Genomic DNA, 21,004 nt, shown 5'->3' with positions numbered 1-21,004 from the left:
ACTGTAGTTACATATATACAATACCAAACTACTAAGTACCTCTTCCCTTCCTTTCTCTTCCCTTTATATCTCCTTTTTAACTTACTGGTGTCTGCTACTAAGTATTTTCCTTCTCATGCAGAAGCCCAATCATCTGTAGCTAGGATCCACATATAAGGGAGAACACATGGCACTTTGCTTTCTGGGCCTGGGTTACTTCACTTAGAATAATCCTTTCCAGATACATCCATTTTTTTCTGCAAATTTCATAAATTCATTTTTCTTTACTGCTGAGTAGAAAACCATTGTATAAACGTGCCACATCTTCATTATCCACTCATCAGTTGAGGGACATCTAGGCTGGTTCCATTTCCCAGCTATTATAAATTGAGCAACAATAAAGATGGTTGAGCATGTACTTCTAAGGAAATGAGATGAGTCCTTTGGATATATGCCTAGGAGTGCTATAGCTGGGTCATATGGTAGATCAATCTTTAGCTGTTTTAAAAACCTCCACACTGATTTCCACAATGGATGGACCAGATTGCATTCCCAACACCAGTGTAAAAGGTTTCCTCTTTTTCCACATCCCCGCCAACATTTATGAGCATTTGTTTTAATGATGGTAGCCAATCTGACAGGAGTGAGATGGAATCTCAATGGAGTTTTAATCTGCATTTCCATGATGACTAGTGACATAGAACATTTTTTTAGATGCTTAAATGCCATTCTCATTTCTTCCTTTGAGAATGCTCTATTTAGCACCATAGCCCATTTTTTGATTGGCTTGTTTGATTCCTTATAATTTAACCTTTTAAGTTCTTGGTATATCCTAGATATTAGTCCTCTATCAGATATATAGCTGGGGAAGATTTTTTTCCCATTCTATAGGTTGCCTCTTTGCTTTTTTCACTGTATCCTTTGCAGTGCAAAATCTTTGTAATTTCATGAGGTCCCAGTGATTAATCTGTGGTTTTATTGCCTGAGCAATTGGGGTTGTACTGAGAAGGTTTTTGCTGCTGGGTGTGGTAGCGCACGACTTTAATCCCAGCACTTGGGAGGCAGAGGTAGGAGAATCGCCGTGAGTTCAAGGCCACCCTGAGTCTACAGAGTTAATTCCAGGTCAGCCTGGACCAGAGAGAGACCCTACCTCAAAAAAAAAAAAAAAAAGAAAAAAGAAAAAAAAGAAAAGAAAAGAGAGAAAGTCTTTGCCAAGACCAATATGTTGGAGGGTTTCCCCTACTTTTTCCTATAGCAGGTTCAGAGTTTCAGGTCTAATGTTAATGTCTTTAATCCATTTGGACTTAATTCTTATGCATGGAGAGAGAGAGAAGATTCTATTTTTATCCGTCTGCAGATATCTATCCAGTTTTCCCAACACAATTTGCTGAAGAGGCTGTATTATCTCCAATGAGTATTTTTGGCATTTTTATCGAATATCAGGTGCCTATAGCTACCTGGGCTTACATCTGGGTCCTCTATTCTGTTCCACTGATCTACATGTCCGTTTTTGTGCCAGTACCATGCTGTTTTTGTTACTATGGCTCTGTAGTATAGGTTAAAATCAGGTATGGTGATACTAGCAACCATTCTAATTTCTTAATATAGGCACTTAAGGCTATAAATTTACTTCTTAGAACTGCCTTCATTGTGTCCCAGAGATTTTGGCATGTTGTGTTCTCATTATCGTTCGACTCTATAAATTTTTTTATTTCCTTCTTGATTTCTTCATTGACCCATACATCATTTAATAGTGTATTGTTTAGTTTCCAGGATTTTGTGTATGCTCTATAGTCTTTCTTGCTACTGATTTACACTTTAATTCCATTGTGGTCAGATAGAATGCAAGAAAATATTTCAATTTTCCTGAATTTGTTAAGATTTGCTTTGAGTCCTAATATATGGTCTATTTTAGAAAACATTCCATGTGCTGCTGAAAAGAATGTATATTCTGCAGCCTTAGGACGAAATATCCTGTATATAACTGTTAGGTCCATTCTTTCTATGACCTCATTTAGTCCAGATGCCTCTCTGTTTATTTTTTCCCGGGATGACCTGTCAATTGATGAGAGTGGCGTGTTAAAGTCACCCACCACCACTGTGTTTGGTGTTATCTGTGACCTTAGTTCTAATAGTGTTTGTTTGATGAATTTGGGAGCCCCCATGTTAGGTGCATATATGTTTAGGATTGTAATGTCCTCCTGTTGGAGTGTGCCCTTAATCAATATAAAGTGACCTTCCTTATCTTTCTTGACTAACGTTGGACTGAAGTCTACCTTGTTAGATGTTAGGATAGTAACCCCTGCTTGTTTTCTAGGCCCATTTGCTTGAAACACCATCTTCCAACCTTTCATCCTAAGATAATGTCTATCCTTTGTAGAAAGGTGAGTTTCTTGGAGACAACAAATTATAGGATCCTGCTTTTTAACCCAGTCTGCAAACCTCTGTCTTTTGGTTGGGGCATTGAGGCCGTTGATATTAAGAGGTATTATTGAAAGGTGTGTGTTTATGTTTGTCATTTTTTTTTTGTGTGTGTGTGTGGTTCTGGTTCTACCTTTGGTCTCTTGTGTTAACTAGTATTTGAGTATTGCTTGTTTTTTCCAGATTCTTTATATGTGTGCTTTTTCTTTTCTTCAGCATGGAGGATTCTATCAAGTATTTTCTGTAGAGCTGGTTTTGTGTTCAAATACTCCTTTAACATGCTTTTGTCATGGAATGTCCTTATTTTTCCGTGTATTTGAATGGATAACTTTGCAGGCTAAAGTAACCTTGGTTGACAGTTGTTATCTTTCATGATTTGGAATAGATCCCTCCCAGCCCTTCTGGCTTTTAATTTTTTGTTGAATAATCTGCTGTAATCCTGATGGGCTTGCATTTGTAGGTAACTTGATTTTTCTCTCTAACTGCTTTCAATATTTTTCCTTTGGTGTGTGTATTTGGTAGTTTGATTATAATATGATTAGGAGAGTCTTTCTGGTTTTGTCTGGCTGGTGTTCTAAAGGCTTCCTGTATCTGCATTGGCACCTCTTTCCCAATTTGGGGGAAGATTTCATCTATGATTTTGTTGAAGACCCCTACTATGCCGTTGGACTGGAATTCTTCTCCTACTATGCCGTAAATTCTTATATTTTATCTTTTCATACTGTCCTGAGTGGAATAAAATACAGCTAGATTCTAAAACTTAACTAGACCCTGTACACATTCAATCAAAAACAGCACCGAGTATTTATGCAAGAGTAGTTATTATAACAACCAGATCCTCTAGCAACAAGGCGGTTAAGATTTCTGGTCTGTTGAGGGATCCAAGTCAGCTTGTGACCAAGTGAGACCTTTCCCTGGTGCAATCAATCCTAGTTACCTTTTTGGATGATTTTAGTCTCAATCAAGTTGCTGGCTGGGTCGTTGGGCTGCTGTTCTGATTCCTGGAGCTGGGCACTGGCTTTTACTGCGGGACAAACCGAGCCTGGCCACTGTGGCCCTGCAGATCGGCACCCCCGCTGCTGGAACTGCCACTGCTGCTGCTAAAGCTGCTGCTGCTTTGTCTGTCACCTCTGCTTGGTCCACCGCTGCTGCTGCCACTGCTGCTGCTGCTTTAGCTGCCACTGCTGCTGCTACTGGATCTGCCGCTGCTGGAGCCGCTGATGTTGCTGCGGGACTCTGCTCCTGCTTGGGTCCCGCTGTTCATTCAAGTTGGCGTGACCATGTCCCAAGACAGCTGCTCTGTTTGCCAGAGCAGGGCTCAGGCAGTGGGGAGGGGAGGGAGCCGCAGCTGCTCTGGTTCTCTCACTGTTCCACGTGTTCTTCTACCTTGTGGTCTTTGTTGCTCACTGCCGCTCTCCCTTCATGTTTCTTGAGTTGCAGAGAGCTCCCGTGTGAGTGGAAGGCCCCCCCACCTGGCTTATCCTGCGGTTCGAGCTGAGCCTGGTGGCTTTCCGGTGCACTGCTGCTGCTGCAGTCTGCGGACCTGCCAGGGACGCTTTTGCTGACTTGTGCAAGCTCTGGATCTCTTCTACTTCTCCACTGCCATTTCAATTTCCTATACACCTCACTTTTTTGTAAAAGTGTGTATTTTGTTGAATTTTTTCGGTCTTTTTCCCCCCAGGCTGCTTTGGCGTGGTACCTAAGCCACCTTCTTCTATAATTATTTTTGATATGATAATAGCCTCAAGTTTATGTTTTTAAGGAAAATAAGACGTTGTTGAATGTTGTTTTTCCAACAAAAATTTTTATTTTATTATTTATTTATTTATTTATTTGGCAGAAAAACAAGGGGACAGAAAGAGAGATAATGGGCGTGCCAGAGCCTCCAGCCACTGCAAACGAACTCCAGACACATGCACCCCCTTGTGTATCTGGCTAACATGGGTGCTGGGGAATTGAACCTGGGTCCTTTGGTTTTGCAGGCAAACTAAACTATCCCTCCAGCCCCCAACCATAATTTTTAACAAGACTTTAATATTATATGCTTTAACTTTATTTGGGCCAACAACTTTAAAGCTGAATAGTGAGCTCTTTCAATTTGCCTACTGTGTCTGCCAGGTACATTAATAAAGGCAATCCTGCAACTTTATGTGACAATTTTAACTCCTCTTTTACATTTTCTTTAAGAGCTGTGTTTCAGTTGAGACTTTAATATATGAATATTTAAACTGGTCACATTCCTATTAGGTAACCTCTCCCCCAACCCCACTTCACTGAGAGCAGTCCTCAGTGAGATTATTAGTAATTACTGTGCTGTAAAATCATGAATGTACAAGTCAGTCTCTGTGGTGGGAGGGGCAGAATGCCCCAGAACACTTGTTCTCATCCTGTGACTCATACATTCTTTCAACCCAATGTTCTACAATGTTCCCTGAGCCATGGCAGGCATGTTATAAGTCTCTAGTAGTTGTGCTCTCAGTAGCCTCTAATTTTCTGATTTTCTGCTTTGATGAGTTTTGAGTCTCTTCCATGTCTATTGTCATCTCTCTGGAGTAGGTTCTCAGAGCAGAGAAACACAGTAAAGTAGTTCCAGATGAGATAATATACAGTGCAAAATTTACTTCAACATAACCCAGGGAAAGGTAAAGGAAGGGACAATTGGATGAAGATGAAATGAGCCTGGCCATGGACTGACTGTTGATATAAGCAAGAAGTTAGTATACTAGTCTCTTGCTGCACACATTTCAAACTTTTCAAAAAATTTTTTTTCAAAACCCCACTTGCTGTCCAGGCATGGTGGCACATGCCTATAATCCCAGCAGTTGGGAGGCAGAGGTAAGAGGACTGCCAAGAGTTTGAGGCCACCCAGGTGAGCCTGAGCTAGAGTGAGACCCTATCGCAGAAAACCAAAAAAAAAAAGAAAAGAAAGAAACAGAAAATCTACTTGCTAGGATAAACTTTTGTAAAGAAATACAAACAAAATACACAATCTATATTATTTAGAGGTCAAATTTCATCACAATATTTTTTAAACAGAAAATATGTTATTTATAAAAACATACCTTCAGTGGGCTTGAGAGATGGCTTAGCAGTTAAGCGTTTGCCTGTGAAACCTAAGGATCCTGGTTTAAGGATCAATTCCCTAGGACCTATGTAAGCCAGATGTACAAAGTGGCACATGCATCTGTAGTTTGCAGTGGCTGGAGACCCTGATGCACCCATTATCTCTCTGTCTGTCTGCCACTCTCAAATAAACACAAACAAACAACAACAACAAAAAAAAACCTTAAAAAAAACATACCTTCAAAAAACAATGATAAAAGTTTTCTTGAGCCTGAGGACCTGAGTTTGATCCCTAGTTCTCATGAAAATGTCAGGACAGGGCTGGAGAGATGACTTAGATGTTAATGTGCTTATCAGCAAAGCCAAAGGACCCAGGTTTGTTTCCCCAGTAACCACATTAAAGCCAGGTACACAAGGTGGTTCATACATCTGGAACTTATATGCCATGGCTAGAAGCCCTGGCATGCCCATTCTGTCTCTGTTTCTATCTCTGAGCCCCCCCACACACACATAAATAAATTAAAATTGAAAATAAAAGTCAGAGCATGGTGGTATACATCCATAATCCCAAAATTAGGAAGGCAAAGACAAGGGGAGCTTGATGGCCAACCAGACTAGGCTAATCTTAGGTGAGCTCCAACCCATCAGAGATTCTGTCTCAGAAAAATACCTCTGTCTCTGCATGTCTGTCTCTTAATCTCTCTCTCTCTGAAAAATATACTAATAATAATAACTAGGCTGGAGAGATGGCTTAGCAGTTGAGACGCTTGCCTGTGAAGTCTAAGGACCCATGCTTTACTCTCCAGATCCCACATTAGCCAGATCCCATGTTAGCACAAAGGTGAGGCAAGTGCAAGGTCACACATGCCCACTTAGTGGCACAAACATCTAGAGTTTGATTGCAGTGGCATGCCAATTCTCTCTCTCTCCTTTCTCACTCTTGCTTTCTCTAAAAATTAAAAAAAAAAAAAAAAAGATGGCTGTCTGGGCTGTAGAGATGGCTTAGCGGTTAAGGTGTTGTCTGCAAAGCCATATTCAATTCTCCAGGTCCCACATAAGCCAGACAGACAAAAGGTGACAGCATCACACATGCACACAAGTTGTGCACACATCTGGAATTTGATTACAGTAGCTGAGATCCGGGCCACCAATTCTACCCCTGTCCACACTGCACATTAATGAAAGGCCAGTCTGTTGGGCTTGCCTCAAAAAGAAAAGAGAAAAGAATGTAACAGCCAAAGGAAGGGTAGGACTCCTTGTAGCATGTTCCTCTACACACAAAATGGCCAGGATATCCATGACCTCACAGTGCCTGACGCTAACTACACAAGGCCATCACAATAGGAGGAAAAGATGATGATATCAAAATAAATGGAAGACTGATTGAGAGGTAGAGGGGATATGGTGAAGACTGGAGCTTCAAAGGGGAAATTGGGAGGAAGGAGAGAGTTATCACGGGATATTGTTTAGAATCATGGAAGTTGTCAATAAAAACTAAATAAGTAAATTCAAAAAGTAAAAATGAAAAAATAAGCCGCGCATGGCGGCACATGCCTTTAATCCCAGCACTCAGGAGACAGAGGTAGGAGGATCACTGTGAATTTGAGGCCACTCTGAGACTACATAGTGAATTCCAGGGCAACCTGGGCCAGATTGAGACCCTACCTGTAATAACCACACAAATAAAAACATAAAATTTTTAAAAAATAAATAATTTTTTTAAAGGGCTGGAGAGATTGCTTAGTGGTTAAGGTGCTTGCCTGTGAACCCTAAGGAACTAGGTTCAACTCCCCAGAACACACACAAGCCAGACAACAAGGTCACACATGTGCACAAAGTGGTGCACATGCCTGGAATTCAAGTGCAGTGGCTAGAGCCCCTGGCAGGCCACTTCTCTCTCTCACTCTCTGTGTCTCTCTTGCTCTACCTCTCTCTCTCATAAAAAATAAAAATAGGGATGTCCTCTGGTTTCAATACACACATGTGTATGTGTACCAGCACACATGCACACATGTATGTACACCCACATACATATAAATAGGCAAACCAAAAAATGACCAATGATGACTGTAAAAATAAATTTCAGAACTCCATAAATCCACAAAAGTTACCAAGAAAACAGTTCTTTAATGACGGAAATAGTAAGATGGCAGCGTAGGTGCCACACCAAATCAGCCTGGGGGAAAAAAGACCAGAAAACACAGCAAAATACACACTTTTACTAAAAAAGTGAGGTATATAGGAAACTGAAGCGGCAGCGGAGAAGTAGAAGAGATACAGAGCATCCACAGCCTGCACAGGCCATGAGAAGAGGCCCCAGCAGCTATGCTAACCACGGAGGCAGCAGTGCACCAGAAAGCCGCCAGACGCGGCTCCACCCGCAGGAAAAGCCATGTTCGGGAGCTTCCCCTCACACCAAGGCTATCCACAACTCAGGAAACATGAAGGGAGAGCGGCAGTGAGCAATGGAGGAGCAGACCACGAGGCAGAAGAACATGTGGAACAGCGAGAGACATAGAGCAGCTGCGGCTCCCTCCCCTCCCCCACTGCCTAAGCCCAGCTCCACAAACAGAACAGCGGTAGGGCCACGCCAACTTCGGCTGACAGCAGGACCCAAGCAGGAGCAGAGTCTGGCAGCAACATCAGCACCTCCGGCACCAGTAACAGCGGCCCCAGCAGCAGCAGACACGGGAGCAGCAGCAGCAGCAGTGGACCCAGCAGCAGCAGCTTCAGCAGGAGCACTGGCACCAGAAGTGGCAGCTTCGGCAGCAGCAGCAGCAGAGGCAGCAGCAGCGGTGGGCCCAGCAGCAGCAGCTTCAGCTGCTGACATACCCAGGAGAGGCAGCTTTAGCAGCAGCAGTTCCAGCAGTGGGGGTGCTGATCTGAAGGGCCACAGGGGACAGGCTCAGTTTGCCCAGCAGAAAAGCCAGTGCCCAGTTCCAGAAATCAGAACAGCAGCCCAACGACCCAGGCAGCAACTTAACTGAGACCAAAATCATCCAAGGTAACTGGGATTGCAACAAGGAAGGGTCTCACTTGGTCACAAGCTGACTTCGATCCCTCAACAGACCAGAAATCTTAAACTCTATGTTGACAGAAGATGTGGTTGTTATAATAACTACTGGGGCATACATACTTGGGGCTATTTTTGATTGAATGGTTACAGTGTTTAGTTAACTTTTAGAATCTGCCTGTATTTTATTCCACTAAGCCTACTCAAATACTCCCATAGCAGGGAAACTCAACCCGTAGGAGCACCTTTATAGATATTCTGAGAGTCTTAAGAGCCACACCTAACACCTTAAGCTCCTACCCTGAAAATATATAACACCAAATCATTTGATACAGCTAAGAATACCTAGCTAGCTAGGAAATACAAGCATTAACTTAATCCAAGATGCAAAAATATATACATTATAACACAAGAAACACTAAAAACCAAGACATTATAAATCCACCTAAAAGTATTAATGCATCAGAAATGCACTCCAATGAGAATGAGTAAGAGGAAATGCCTGAGAAACATTTCAAAAGAATGATTGTAAATATGTTCAAAGAAGTCATAGAACAAATCAAAGGAGTCAAAGAGGAACATAAAGAGGAAATCAAAGGAATCAAAGAAGATGCAGGACACCAATTTCATGAAATAAAGAGGGCAATACAAGACATAAATAAGGAAATAGAAATAATAAAGAAAAACCAGTCAGAATTACTAGCAATGAAGAACACAGTTAATGAAAGAAAAAAACTCTGTAGAAAATCTCACCAGTAGGATGGATGAGGGAGAGGACAGAATATCTAAGGTAGAAGACCAGGTGGCAGATATAATACAGGCCAACAAAGAGAAAGACAAACTTATAGAAAAGTATGAGTGGGAATTTCAAGATATTCAGGACACTATGAAAAGATCACATATTAGAATTCAGGGCATAGTAGAAGGAGAAGAATTCCACTCCAAAGGCATAGTAGGTGTCTTCAACAAAATCATAGGAGAAAATTTCCCCCAAATTGGGAAAGAGGTGCCAGTACAGATACAGGAAGCCTTTAGAACCCCAGCCAAACAAAACCTGGAAAGAACCTTTACTCACCATATTATAATCAAACTTCAAAACACACACACCAAAGAAAAAATATTGAAAGCAGTTAGAGAGAAAAATCAAGTTACCTACAAAAGTAAGCCCATCATAATTACAGCAGATTATTCAACACAAACTTTTAAAGCCAGTAGGGCGTGGAGTAATATATTCCAAGTTCGGAAAGATAACAACTGTCAACCAAGGTTACTTTATCCTGCAAAGTTATCCATTCAAATAGATGGAGAAATAAGGACAATCCATGACAAAAGTAGATTAAAGGAGCATTTGAAGACAAAACCAGCTATACAGAAAATACTTGATAGAATCCTCCATGCTGAAGAAAAGGAAAAGCCCACATATAAGGAACCTAGCAAAAACAAGCAATACTCAAATACTTGTTAGGGGAGCACAGGTAGAAAAGGAACCACAAAAAAAACAAAAAAGGCAAATATAAATACACACCTTTAAATAATATCAACGGCCTCAATGCCCCAACAAAAAGACATAGGATTGCAGACTGGGTTAAAAAGCAGGATCCTATAATTTGTTGTCTCCAAGAAACTCACCTTTCTACAAAGGATAGACATTATCTTTGGGTGAAAGGTTGGAAGATGGTGTTTCAAGCAAATGGGCCTAGAAAACAAGCACGGTTTGCTATCCTAATATCTGACAAGGTAGACTTCAGTCCAACGTTAGTCAAGAAAGATATGGAAGGTCACTTTATATTGATTAAGGACACACTCCAACAGGAGGACATTACAATCCTAAACATATATGCACCTAACATGGGGGCTCCCAAATTCATCAAACAAACACTATTAGAACTAAGGTCACAGATATCATCAAACACAGTGGTAGTGGGTGACTTTAACACCCCACTCTCAACAATTGACAGGTCATCCCAGGAAAAAATAAACAGAGAGGCATCTGGACTAAATGAGGTCATAGAAGGAATGGACCTAATAGATATATACAGGACATTTCATCCAAAAGCTGCAGAATATACATTCGTTTCAGCAGCACATGGAACATTCTCTAAAACAGACCATATATTAAGACACAAAGCAAATCTTAACAAATTCAGGAAAACTGAAAATAATTCCTTGCATTCTGTCTGACCACAATGGAAGTAAACTACAAATCAGTAGTAAGAAAGGCTATAGAGCATACACAAAATCATGGAAACTAAACAATACACTATTAAATGATGAATGGGTCAATGACGAAATCAAGAAGGAAATCAAGAAATTCATAGAGTGAAATGATAATGAGAACAAAACATCAAAATCTCTGGGACACAATGAAGGCAGTTCTAAGAGGTAAAATTATAGCCTTAAGTGCCTATATTAAGAAATTAGAAAGGGCACAGGTAAACAACCTAATGCTTCAACTTGAAGCCTTGGAAAAAGAAGAACAAGGCAAACCAAAAATCAGTAGATGGGAAGAAATAATAAAGATTAGGGCAGAAATTAATGAAATAGAAACAAAAAAAAAAAAACACAATCCAAAGAATTAATGAAACAAAGAGTTGGTTCTTTGAAAGGATAAACAAGAATGATAAACCCTTAGCAAATCTGACCAAAAGAAAGAGTGAAGAGACACAAATTAATAAAATCAGAGATGAACAAGGTAACATCACAACAGATTCCAGAGAAATTCAAAAAATCATATAGACATACTATAAAAGCATACACTCCACAAAGTATGAAAATCTGAAGGAAATGGATGATTTCCTTGACTTATATGACCTACCTAAATTAAATCAAGATGAGATTAATCACTTAAATAGACGTATAACAAACATGGAGATCCAAACAGTTATCAATAATCTCCCAACTAAAAAAAGCCCAGGCCCGGATGGATTCACTGCTGAATTTTACCACACCATTAAGGAAGAGCTAACACCATTGCTTCTTAAGCTTTTCCAGGAAATTGAAAAGGAAGGAATTCTACCAAACTCCTTCTATGAAGCCAGCATCACCCTGATACCAAAACCAGGCAAAGATAGGACAAACAAAGAAAATTACAGACCAATCATCCTCATGAACATAGATGCAAAAGTTCTCAATAAAATATTGGCAAACAGAATACAAGAGTATATCAAAAAGACCATTCACCCTGACCAAGTAGGCTTTATCCCAGAGATGCAGGGATGGTTCAATACATGCAAATCTATAAATGTAATACATTATATAAACGGATTGAAGGACAACAATCACATGATCATCTCATTGAACGCAGAGAAAGCATTTGACAAAATCCAACATCCCTTCATGATAAAAGTTCTACAGAGACTGGGAACAGAAGGAACATATCTCAATATAATATAAGCTATTTATGACAAGCCTACAGCCAACATATTACTAAACGGGGAAAAACTGGAAGCTTTTCCACTAAAATCAGGAACAAGACAAGGGTGTCCACTGTCCCCACTTTTATTTAATATAGTTCTGGAAGTCTTAGCCATTGCAATAAGGCAAGAGACACACATAAAAGGGATACAAATTGGAAAGGAAGAGATCAAGTTATCATTATTTGGAGATGACATGATTCTGTACATAAAGGACCCTAAAAACTCTACTAGCAAACTGTTAGAGCTGATCAAAACCTACAGCCATGTAGCAGGATACAAAATAAATACACAGAAATCAGTAGCCTTCATATATGCTAACAACAAACACACAGAGGATGAAATCAGATAATCACTCCCATTCACAATTGCATCAAAAAAAAAAAAAACTAAGGTACCTTGGAATAAACCTCACCAAAGAAGTAAAGAATCTCTACAATGAACCCCCACTTCCAACTTGGGGGTACCATCCACAATGAGCTTTTGATCAGAGAAACCTACAAGGTTTCCCCAAACAATGACAGACTTCTGTCAGAGTACTTGATGACCCACCAAAGGCCAGTGGTAAGACCCTATTGCTGAAGACTCCATACGCAGCTGACTTGTAAAATGGAATGACATGGCTGGAAGCCAGGAGAGATTCAGTCCCCATACAGTCAGCGTGTCTAGTGCCAGAAGGCGCTACATAGGCGACTGGGGGAAATGACCAAGATCTGTCCAAGCAACACATTGTTTAACCTAATTAGCCACAAATAAACGGATGTGATGCCCACACAAGTGCAATAGTGGTACACAGCCATGATGAGGAATCAATTGCTCTTGATTTGACTAACTGATCCACTCAGTGGTACTAGACCCATAGCTGGAGCTGGGAAACAAGTCAGAACCATACTCAAACACAAGCCCACTCTACAATATCAAGCTACCATCAATCACGGGGTATAAGAGGGCCTAAACCTATCATACTGTCTATCAAAAAAAATAAGTGTTATCTCAATTTCCCAGGTGCTAACTTACTCTCCGTTGGAGAATCTGCTTCTCTTTTCCAGATAGATGCAGATCCTAAGAAGAGAGCTGCCCCAACATACCTCAAATGGGGCCCAACTGAAACTAAGGACAACTGGCGAAATAAGCAAGGGTGATGTTTTCCTGTGAACCGGATACCAGCACAAAGGGGAAGGAGATCAACGCAGAGAAAAATAAACTCCTACCAAATCAGAGAGCCAGAGCCTCAGAGGCCCCCAACACCTCAGTACTGAAGCAGACCAAAAATGAACCCAACATGGCTCAGGGAAATTTTGCGGAAGAGGGGGCGGAAAGAATGTCAGAGTCACATGTTGGGTCATGATTTGCAGAGACATTTATCATACCAATAACTAGGAACTAACTCCACAATGCACAACCCATTTTCATTAACAAGGAGGGTCTAATGGAAGGGGGTAGATCACAGATGAGCCTAAATAATGGTACCAAACTGCCTGTATTTACTGAAAAGAAAACTAATAAATTAAATTTAAAAAAAAAAGAATCTCTACAATGTGAACTTTAAAACACTCAAGCGAGAAATTGCAGAAGACACTAGAAAGTGGAGAAACATCCCCTGTTCCTGGAATGGAAGAATGAATATTGTGAAACGGCAATCTTACCAAAAGCAATCTACACAGTTAATGCAATCTCTATCAAAATTCCAAAAGCATTCCTCATGGAAATAGAAAAAACAATCCAAAATTTCATTTGGAATCACAAAAAACCTCGAATATCTAAAATAATACTGAGCAACAAAAATAAGGCTGGTGGTATCACCATACCTGATTTTAACCTATACTACAGAGCCATAGTAACAAAAACAGCATGGTACTGGCACAAAAACAGACATATAGATCAGTGGAACAGAATAGAGGACCCAGATGTAAGCCCTGGTAGCTATAGCCACCTGATATTTGATAAAAATGCCAAAAATACTCATTGGAGAAAAGACAGCATCTTCAGCAAATGATGTTGGGAAAATTGGATATATATCTGCAGAAGGATGAAAATAAGATTCTTCTCTCTCGCCATGCACAAGAATTAAGTCCAAATGGATTAAAGACCTTAACATTAGACCTGAAACTCTGAAACTGCTAGAGGAAAAAGTAGGGGAAACCCTTCAACATATTGGTCTTGGCAAAGACTTTCTGAATACAACCCCAATTGCTCAGGCAATAAAACCACAGATTAATCACTGGGACCTCATGAAATTACAAAAATTTTGCACTGCAAAGGACACAGTGGAAAAAGCAAAGAGGCAACCTACAAAATGGGAAAAAATCTTCACCAGCTATACATCTGATAGAGGACTAATATCTAGGATATACAAAGAACTCAAAAAGTTAAATAATAAGGAATCAAACAAGCCAATTTAAAAATAGGCTATGGAGCTAAATAGAGCGTTCTCAAAGGAAGAAATACAAATGGCATATAAGCATCTAAAAAAATGTTCTAGGGCTGGAGAGATGGCTTAGCGGTTAAGCGCTAGCCTGTGAAGCCTAAGCACCCCAGTTTGAGGCTCAATTCCCCAGGACCCACGTTAGCCAGATGCACAAGGGGGCGCACGCAGCTGGAGTTCGTTTGCAGTGGCTGGAAGCCCTGGTGCGTCCATTCTCTCTTTCTCTCTGCCTGTTTCTCTCTCTCTGTCTGTCGCTCTCAAGTAAATAATAAACAAAAAAAAAATGTTTAAAAAAAAATGTGCTACCTCACTAGCCATCAGGGAAATGCAGATTAAAACTCCATTGAGATTCCATCTCATTCCTGTCAGATTGGCCACCATCATAAAAACAAATGCTCATAAATGTTGGCGGGTATGTGGAAAAAGAGGAACTCTTCTACTCTGCTGGTGGAATGCAATCTGGTCCAACCCTTGTGGAAATCAGTGTGGAGGTTTCTAAAACAGCTAAAGATTGATCTACCATATGACCCAGCTATAGCACTCCTAGGCATATATGAAGGACTCATCTCATTTCCTTAGAAGTACGTGCTCAACCATGTTTATTGTTGCTCAATTTATAATAGCTGGGAAATGGAACCAGCCTAGATGTCCCTCAACTGATGAGTGGATAATGAAGATGTGGCACATTTATACAATGCAGTTCTACTCAGCAGTAAAGAAAAATGAAGTTATGAAATTTACAGAAAAATGGATGTATCTGGAAAGGATTATACTAAGTGAGGTAACCCAGGCCCAGAAAGCCATGCGCCACATGTTCTCTCTCATATGTGGATCCTAGCTACAGATGATTGGGCTTCTGTGTGAGAATGAAAATACTTAGTAGCAGAGGCCAGTAAGTTAACAAGGAGACATAAATGGAAAAGAAAGGAAGGGAGGAGGGTACTTAATAGGTTGATATTATATATATATACACAAAGTACAATGATTGTGATGGGGAGGTAATATGATGGAGAATGGAATTTCAAAGGGGAAAGTGGCAGGTGGGGAATTGCAATGGGATATTTTCTTATAATCATGGAAAATGCTAATAAAAGTTAAAAAAAAAACTGAAATAATGCTGGGGTGGAGAACGTTTTACTTTGAACCTATAGGTTGCTGCTGGCAAATCCCAGTGCCAGAGACAAATTTCCCCCCTCCCCCAGCCCACCCACCCAGAGTGAGCTGCTGGTCAGGGAGGCCCATGAGACCCAAAACAATTCAGGACATTGCCAAACCTTTTGGTTACCCACCAGAAGGAAAGAAGATGGTAAGACCCTGTTGCTGAAGACACTACAGGCTATGGTCGCAGAGCAAAGAGAAATTGAGCTGGAACTGACATTGAAGCTATCTCCTTGATGGACAACTACCATGGTAATGGATGGTATTGTGTGAGTACTGGACAAGAAAAGTCTACAGCTCAACAGACAGAGGATCCTGCAAGCTACAAAATCAACCAGCTAGGCATGATGTGCTTATATAATGGGGGCTACTCTCTAACTGTCTGAGGCCCCCCACTAAGTGAGAGAATTTACACCTGGTACTGAGTGAAAAAAACTTTTGGCTTGGAAGGTCAGAGACCTTGGAAGGAGGCTTCTACTGTCCTTTGGATAAATAGAGACATTATATCCATCTAATAGCCTTCTAAGTATATTTAACCCTTTGATTAATCCTGATCTCACCTTAGGTAGAGAACCTTCTTTTTACAGATGGCAGCAAATACTGGGAGACCTAAGACTCAGCAAAATGGCAAGCACAGAGAAAGCCTAGGGTTTAGCACTGGACAGTTATCTCTACCATACCTGTCAAGGTTTAAGGAACAATGCAGAGGTAGTCATGGAAGGAATATGAGTGCTACTCTCACTGCTAGCCAGAGAACCATCTCTATGAAAATACTAGTAGACACTGAGCAGACTCAAAACTCATTAAAGTGGAAAATAAGAGGCTGTTAAGAGCTAAACACTAAAGGCGATTTCTACCATGCCCTCCAAGACTCAGGAGGCATTGCAAAAGAGGGAGCAAAAAGAATGTAAGAGCCACAGGGTGCATAGGTGTACTTTAGGGCACAGCCCTCTCACCATGAATCAACTGGTACATGCATGACCACACAGTGGTGACCTATACTGCCACAACATCAGCATAGTTATGAGCCCGTCAACAGTTTAACATGGAGGGTGAAGGAGGAAAGAAAGAACACAAAGTTTTATGAATTATTAGGGATTACATTTACAAAGTAAAGTGGAGAAAATATTTAAGTATATAGAGGTCACACACCAAAATCATGAAAACTGCCTCTTGTGAGGTAAAACATATGAAAGCAGATTTTAGTTGTACTATTTGTATCTCTCATTTATATATGTTTACACACACATATACACACATACACAATATGTCATCGTAGGTAAAAGATGTCAAGCAGTATTTATTAGTCATGGGTATGAGGTGTTTAGGTGGTTATTACCTCTGTCTCACACTCTCTCAATCAAAACCAGGCCTTTGCACATACTCCACTGTACCATTAATCTCTAGCCTCTTACTATTCCATTAACATAAGAAGAAACATCAAGATAAGATACACTATCCCAAATTATGTACGAATATAAATGTATGGAGTTAATGAAGTCCAAGAGAAAAATTTGAAGGAAATGCCCTCATCACTTTGTACCAACCTGTAAGTCTAATCACATATTGAAAAGGAAATTAACATACAATTTGCTTGTCATTTTCGTGTTGCTAAAACATTAGCATCTATAGCTTAACCACTCTCTGATTTGCTAGTAAAATAACCACAGTATTGTATTTTTATAGAAATTAAGTCCACAAGCAGAAAGTATGGTATAAAATAATATATATTGAGAGACCAAATATAACCAATTTAAGTTAGAAAAAAAAAAAAGGCCCAGGCCTGACTTAAATAGAGAACTAGCTGGCCAAGATGCTGACCTTTTCTTTTGTAAACTTTGCTTGCTTAATTGCTGCCTTTCCCCCTAAAGTTTCTGAGGAATCTCCACTTCAAGGACATTGTAGAAACACTCCACTGCAGGGGGGGGGGGGGGCCTTCAGGCCTCCTACCACCTGCTTAGATAATAAACTGAGGAATTTCCACTTCAAGGACAATGGAGATGACTTCATCTGCCTGGAGTGCCCCTAGCTCCTGCCCCCAACTTTGCCCACTGAAAACCCAAGCCAAGCCAATCAGAACTGTTTAAATCAACCAATCATGCATCTATCCCCTACTTCTTTGTTTGAATTCCTATATGAACCCCCTCCCCCAAAAGAAAGAGGCTCTCTCCCTCACTACCGCTGTGCCGGACTGTGGGGACGGAGCCCAGGCCTAGGCTTGCAATAAAGAAACCTGTTGCTTTTACATTCAAGTGTCTCTGCTTCTGTTGAGGTTCTCTGGGTGACTCCTGGGTGACTGGGGGACTTGGCTCCTGGTCAGGGGTCTTGGCAAAACAATATATCTCATTAATTTTATTTATATGCAGTTTTAACCATTACATCCTTATATACATAGGATACTTGGTTAAGTGCTTGAATTTATATTGAAGTAACAATATAAATTATAATTACATTTATATCATAAATGTGTAATTTTAATTATATGACTTATATACTATAAAACAAATTTTTACATTATAGATTAAATGTTCTACACTAAAGCAATAGTTATGTTGCAATCCACAAAACTACTTTTCCTACATAAAAACAAAAGAAGAAAAAGAGACTATCTTTCCTAATAATGTTCAACTTCAAATTTTGTGGAAAAGAAAAAAGGAAATATGATAATTCTGGAAATCAGAGGTATGAGGCTCAGACATCTTTGCAGCAAAGCAACTAAGTAATCTGGGGACATTCCTTGCACTTCATTAATATTTACTACCAACAAATTATACACTAAGCAATGAGGAATATCTTAAACAACTGAAGAAATGTCCTAAGAGACCATTTCTAGTTCTCTTGGAATCAATTTGTACTCAAACTCTCCCCTCTCACAGTTAAAGAGAATCCTATGGTGGTCTGCTTAGAGGGCTTGGATTCTGTCTATGCCTTCCTTCTGTCGCACAGTTTTTTGTTTTGTTTTGTTTTGTTTTGTTTTTCTGGTTTCGACGTAGGGTCTCACTCTAGCCCAGGCTGACCTGGAATTCACTATGTAGTCTCAGGGGGGCCTTGAATTCACAGCACTCTCCTACCTCCGCCTCACGAGTGATGGGGTTAAAGGCATGCGCCATCACGCCTGGCTTCACACAGCTTTTGATACATGCCCATATACAGAAATGAGCATCATCCCAGGCCACAACAGGTCCACCCATTAGTCAACATTAGGAAACACTGACCACTGCTTCACAGGACCTTGGCAGCAATCAGGGAGTTAGGAACAAAACAGCATCAGGGACAGTTTAAGGGCATAAAAGAGCAGGGACGACTTCACAAGGGAGTGCCAGTGACAGATTTATCCTTTAAACAGTGTGCCAAGTAGATAAGGGAGTTAAACAAAAACACTTGAAGCCAAGGGAACACCAAGTACAAGAACAGAACTGAAGCTGTAATTGGTGTACAGAGAACCAGAAGAAATGCAATGTCTGCTTCTAGACTCTAAAGAGCAAATGGAGTATCAGGAGGGAAAGTTCAGACAGCTCCTAGCAACACAAATATTTTACATCTTGCTCACTTTCTGAGTGCTTACCACAGTCCACTGCAGCAGTTATTTAAAATGTAATTCTACACTATATTTGGGGCCATTTGAGTGATAGCATGTTTATCCTTTATAACAATTACTACTCCAGTGTCACTCAAGAAACATCTACCTGGGTACAATATGCAAAGAATTATAGCTTCCAATAGATAACACCTAGTCTTTGTCCTTAACATCACCTCCTTAAGCTCAGTTCTCCTATCTGAGATATGAAGGGGTTTAACAATGATGGGTGAATCCAGATATTCTGAGTCTAAACACAGGTATCAGACAACAAAAATAAGCTGATCAATGGAGAAACACACACACACACACACACAAATTAAATGAGCTTGAATAAAGTCAGAAGACAGACACAAAGGGGGCAGTGATATAGAGGTGGTTATGATGGTCTGAGGAAATAGGAAATAGGCAAGACAGGGGCCCCTAAGCATCATACCTCATGTACTAGTGATGAAATCAAGTTAAGAGGTACACAAAATAATTGATTGCAAGAAAAATTAGAAATGGTTTATTATGGTGCTTCAATCTATAATTGTTAGAAGAATGTGCCATCTAGTGGCATAAAAAATCCTTCCAGTTCCACAAAACAATCCTGCAATAAACACTTCCAGGTGTTCTGTGCAATGATCAGAATGCTTAAGGTATACCAAAGAGGAAGAAGAGCCTGGAGAGATTGCTCAGTGGTTACGGTGCTTGCCTGCAAAGCCTACAACCCAGGTTCAATTCCCCAGTATGCACATAAAGCCAGATGCCTAAAGTGGTGCATGCTTCTGATGTTCTCTCCCTCTCTCTCTCCCCTTGCAAATATATAAATAAACTATATTTTTTTAAAGAGAAGGAAAGGATCCCCAAATTTTAAAATGCTTAAGGGAATATGGATAAAACTCATCACACAGAAAGTACTGGGTTAGAATCCAAGCACCAGAGAAATACAAAATTGCTTAAGACCAGCTAAGGAAAGGATTTTTTTTGTAATGTTATGTAATACTTCATACAAAAACAGCCATTCCCAGTGACCTCAGAAGGCATCATGGTGCTGGAAAGAAGTGACAGGAGTGCTCAGCACTGCAATATCTCTATCACACCTTTCAAGGCTCAGGGTCTATTGTGGAAGAGGTGGCGGAAAGAATGTAAGAGCCAAAGGAGGGATAGGACTCCTTACAACATGCTTCCCCCAGACACAAAATGGCCTGGATATCCATGACCTCACAATGCCTGACACTACCTACACAAGACCATCATAATAGGAGGAAAAGATCATGACATCAAAATAAAAGAGACTGATTGAGAGGGGGAGGGGATATGATGGCGTATCAAAGGGGAAAGTGGAGGGAGGGAGGGCATTACCAGGGGATAGTTTTTACAATTATGGAAGTTTTTAATAAAAAAAATTTTGAAAAAGAAGAAAAACAAAACAGCCATTCCAACCAGGCCTGATGGTGCACACCTTTAATCCCAGCACTAGGGAGGCAGAGGTAGGAGGATTGCTGTAAATTCAAGACCACCCTGACACTACATAGTGAATGTCAGGTCAGCCTGGACTAGCGTGAGACCCTACCTCAAAAAACCAAAATAAAACAAACAAACAAAAAAAAAAAAGCCATTCTTTTCTTGGGAAAATCCAAATATTCCCAATTATTGCAGTTACCTTCACATTGATAGCACAAAGCACATGTTGCAGTCGGGTTCCCATTGCTGATAGAAATCACCCAACAAAGAGCAGCTTGTGGGAAGAAGAGGTTTGTTTTGGCTTACAGGCTCAAGGGGGAACCTCCATGATGGCAGGAGAAACAATGGCATGAGCAGAGGGTGGACATCACCCCCTGGCCAACATAAGGTGGACAATAGCAACAGGAGAGGGTGCCAAACACTGGAAAGTGGGAGCTGGCTGTAACACACATAATACACTGCCTCCAGGAGGCTTTAATTTCCAATTGCCATCAGCTGGGGAACCT

At 40.5% G+C, this 21,004-nt stretch overlaps 1 protein-coding gene across 3 annotated transcripts in view; it reads right to left on the bottom strand.

Moving 5' to 3' along the window:
• Window positions 1-21,004, bottom strand: part of Nbas (NBAS subunit of NRZ tethering complex) — a 470,946-nt gene that overhangs the window by 358,790 nt on the left and 91,152 nt on the right. The gene's annotated exons all lie outside the window — the stretch shown is intronic.

The sequence above is a fragment of the Jaculus jaculus genome, chromosome 5 (genome assembly GCF_020740685.1).
Source record: "Jaculus jaculus isolate mJacJac1 chromosome 5, mJacJac1.mat.Y.cur, whole genome shotgun sequence".
Taxonomy (NCBI): Eukaryota; Metazoa; Chordata; class Mammalia; order Rodentia; family Dipodidae; genus Jaculus; species Jaculus jaculus.
This window is presented reverse-complemented; position numbering and strand designations above follow the sequence as displayed.